The sequence below is a fragment of the Trachypithecus francoisi genome, unplaced genomic scaffold, assembly GCF_009764315.1.
Source record: "Trachypithecus francoisi isolate TF-2019V2 unplaced genomic scaffold, Tfra_2.0 Lachesis_group4, whole genome shotgun sequence".
Taxonomy (NCBI): domain Eukaryota; kingdom Metazoa; phylum Chordata; class Mammalia; order Primates; family Cercopithecidae; genus Trachypithecus; species Trachypithecus francoisi.
This window is the reverse complement of record NW_022681469.1, coordinates 54,675,318-54,680,020: the sequence shown is the minus strand read 5'-3', so window position 1 is coordinate 54,680,020 and position 4,703 is coordinate 54,675,318.

Here is a 4,703-nt window from a genome sequence, read left to right as displayed (position 1 = left end):
TCCGTCTCAAAAAAAAAAAAAAACCAACAAAACAAAAAAGAAAGACGCTGGTTTCCTAAGGGCATGTATAACCAAACTACTTTCAAATTTCATACCTTTAAGTCCAAATGACCTGCGATGTCAAAACTACTACTCCCTCAATCTAAACAGGGTCTATACCCTACATTTACCTTCATCTGAACATTACAGAGCCCCAAGTTTTAAAAAAGTTAGCTGGTCTGGTTGCAATTATTGAATTATAAAGTACCAAATTTTGGCCAGGTGCTATGGTTCACGCCTGTAATTCCAGCACTTTGGGAGGCCGAGGCAGGCGGATCACCTGAGGTCAGGAGTTCCAGACCAGCCTGGCCAACATGGTGAAACCCTGTCTCTACTAAAAATAAAAAATTATCCAGGTGTGGTGGCAGGCACCTGTACTCACAGCTACTCGGGAGGCTGAGGTTGCTGTGAGCTGAGATTGCACACTGTACTCCAGCCTGGGAGACAGAGTGAGACTCCGTTCCCCTCCCGCACCCCCCCTCCAATCTTATTCTTTTCACTATGAATTTTAAGGAACTAAATTAAAACTCCATATATGAATCCTTAATTCTCTTCTTCCCATCCTCATGTCTCACCCCACAACTTGATTTTGAAATCTGGCTCCTTCATTTTGCTTTATCAATTCATGTTTTAGAGTATTTTAATCTTCACACAAATTATAGTTATTTCATCAAAATGTAAGGCAAGAAAAAACTTTATTTGCAAACATATTTTCCACAAACATCTGACTTGTTCCATTGTTTTAGAAACAAATGTAAGACATAGCCCAAGTGACATTTTTTTTTTTTTTGGATCCACTATGACCAAGGCTGTTAGGAGAAAAAAAGACTTCTATCTTAATTTTATGCATAGAAAACCAAATAGCCATTTCTTTTCCAGAAATGACCGATTTTACTGATCACATATACAGGTAACTTAACCATGCATTTAAAGAGATTAATTTAAAAATACATATTATGTTTTGATGCAGGCCTCTGATTAAACTACTCTGAATTTAGTCCTTATCCTTGAAAATAATTTCATAGTTTCTAGTTATTTATTTATATATTTTTTGAGAAAGGGTCTTGCTTTGTTACCCAGGCTGGAGTGTAATAGCAGGAACATGACTCACTGCAGCCTTGACCTCTGGCGCTTAAGAAATCCTTCCACTTCAGCCTCTGGAGTGGCTGGGACTACAGGCTTACGCCACCGCACCTGGCTAGTTTTTATATTTTTGTAAAGACAGGGTCTCACCATGTTGCACAGGCTGGTTTTGAACTCTTAAGCTAAGCGATCCACCCGTCTTGGCCCCGCCAGAGTGCTGGGATTTACAGACATAAGCCATTATACCTGGCCAACAGTTTCTATTTTACTGCCCGCCCCCCCCAAAAAATTCAATTTGATTGGTTGTCAAAAAAGGTAGAGATACACAAAAATAGCTGTATCTCATGATCATTTTGATGGCATATAACTTCACCCTATAATCTTTTTCAATATGTTTTGTTTTGTTTTTAATTTCAGAGAAGGCTACTTGGACCTGAAGGTATGAATTAGGAAGTGGTCTACTACCAAAGTGCAATGAAGGCCAGTTTTCTTCATAGCTTAATATGAAAAACGTTTTAAAATGTCTCAAGTTTCCCTATGCTAACCTCTGGTCACAGACGCTTGAGGGCTTCCTATAGTACCAAAGTTTGACTTGCCAGTTACAAATAAAACTAATTCTTGCCCCCAGGGGTAAAGATAACAAATTCAGAATGCTTTGACATACATCTATTAATATTTGCAGAAGGAGTATATATTGTTATATTAACATACACAAATTGCATAGTTGATCCAGAGGGAAGTCTGGAGAGTATAGGGATGGAAAAAAGGAGGATGGAGAAGAATGGGAACTAAAACTTAGGTGACTACCCTACGTTAAGGATTACCCATGAGAGCAAGACACAGTATAAAGTACTGAAAACAAAAAATAACTTAATGTAACCACTTGAGTGAACTGATTCATATGAATCCAATCTGATAGATGAAAAAAAGATCAAATTTGATAATACCAAGGAAAATACAGTACCTATATCTGAGTTATCTCAACTTATCTCAACTTCCTCATTGACAAAAAGATTCTCTCTCCTATCACTGAAAACTAATTTCTTTCTTTCTTTTTTAAAAGGGCTCAGGGGCGGCGGTGACCGCCCCACTCTGACACGGAGTGGGAAAGGGCTGGACCCCAGAACCACTTTTGGCCACCCCCGGTCCACACGGCCACCCCGACCCCTGGGACAGTGGCTGCAGGGTCATGCCCTCAAACAACCGCGCCTCAGCCATACTCGCCACACTTTACAACCCCGTCCCAGACCAGGGACAAGCCACTAGTGGGGTTGGGGGAGGAGACTAGAACTAGAGAGGTGGGACACCGAGCAAAGGCGTCCCTGCAACCTCAGCCACCCCCAGCATGGCATCGTGTCCCTGAGCATCGCCAGCTTAGAAAGGCCTCAGATGGAGACTTGCGCTTTTTGAACACGCTGTGGGCGCACAAGACACCTGCCACTTGCTCTGGAATCCCAGAGAGGGTGGGCATGCGCGGACCGGGGAAGGACACCCCCGGGGGTGTTGGGAGGGAGGAAAGAAGGAAGAGAGAAGGATGGCAACGGAGACGCCAAGGGCGGACAATCCCTTGGGTCCAGGGTTGACTTTGAATAGATCGCAGGGAGGCAGCTGCTCTGCTATGTACGAAACCACAACCTAAAAACTAATTTCTGTAAGAGACACCATAAAGGTAAAAATAATGTAAGTGTTCAGCTGACAGTAAGTATAAATGGTACTCATTTTCATTCTTAGCTGGTTCTGACATTCAGTGATCCATAGAAAGTACATTCATGAAAATAACCAGTTTTAAGCGCACAAACAATAAAAGTATATACACTTGATATAAAATGGCCATAAGTCAAGTATTTTCAAAATGTTTGATTTCAGAACCTTTGATGGTTCAAGATAGCATAAAAATAACCTTCAGAAGAAAGGAATAAGCTAACATACCCAGCATCATATTTGATGACACCTTACATGCTCAAACAGGACTTAGACATTTTTATCTTTTTAAAAAATGCACTCTGATAGCCTCGTGTGGTGGCTCATGCCTGTACCCAATACTTTGGGAGGCCAAGGCAGGAGAACTGCTTCAGGCCAGCCTGGGCAACACAGCATATCTCTACAAAAATTCTTTTAAAAATTAGCCAGGCTTGGTGGCACATACCTTTCCTAGCTCCTGGAGAGGATGAGGGTAGAGGATGGCTTGAACCCAGGAGTTCTATGTTACAATGAGCTATGACTGCCCTGCCACTGAAAACTCTAGCCTGGGCCACAGAGTGAGATACTGTTTCTAGAACAAATGCAAAAAAGCACTGTGAAATTTATGTTTTAATTTTGAGTGTTATATTTTAGTGACAGGCTTCTTTCGTAAAGTAGAACTACCATGTTAAGTACCAACAAAGCTGATAAAATGATGAGAGATGTAGATAAACATTTTGCAACTTAAAAGCCACTAAATCAAATGTTTGCTTTTTGATTTCAAGGGTGATGGAGGTAAAGTGATCAGAATGTATAATATGGACATTTGCCCAGGCAAAAAATATTAAAGCAAAACATGAACTAGCCATACATGGAAAAGAAAGAGCAGAAAAAGACAAGACAGCATACTATATTTTTCCTCTTAAAATTCAATGTTATAATTAAATGATTGTTATCTGAGAATAAAGTTAGCTTCAGCTTTCTAATGGATGTGTTCCTACATCTATAAATTAGTATGAAAAATTATTCTGAAATGCACACTGCAAAATGGTGATAATATGAAAGTTACCTGGGAATTAAATCAGAACTGTCTCCATATGACTATTTCCAAGTCACAATCACAACTTTCTTAATAGCAATGGTTATATATGCGGCCAGAGAGTATTCAGTTTAATAGTAATGTCTTGATCATATAAAAATAGCAAAGCATAAACCTAGTACAACAATGTATTATTTCTGATTGCCAAATGTGCATAAAACTATAAAGATATTTTTTTCCAGCCTGAGTGACAGACTTTGTCTCAAAAAAAAAAAAATTTGCATGAGTATAACGAATTTAAGATGTCTGAACATGAACAAAAATGCTAACCTAAAATTTGAAGTATTTTAATAAGTTTTTGGGGCCTAGAATAAGAAATAACAGAATAATAATATTAAGAATAAGTATGGGCCGGGCGCGGTGGCTCAAGCCTGTAGTCCCAGCACTTTGGGAGGCCGAGACGGGCGGATCACGAGGTCAGGAGATCGAGACCATCCTGGCTAATACGGTGAAACCCCGTCTCTACTTAAAAATACAAAAAACTAGCCGGGCGACGAGGCGGGCGCCTGTAGTCCCAGCTACTCGGGAGGCTGAGGCAGGAGAATGGCGTAAACCCGGGAGGCGGAGCTTGCAGTGAGCTGAGATCCGGCCACTGCACTCCAGTCTGGGTGGCAGAGCAAGACTCCGTCTCAAAAAAAAAAAAAAAAAAAAAAAAGAATAAGTATGTAAGTATCAGTTATCAAGATCTATTTCCTGATGCAACAGCAAAATTCATGGTAAGTTCTGGCTTTTGCTATAGATGCAGGTATAGACATAGATTGCCAGTGTTACATGGATTCTCAGCATAAAACTAAAACTTAAA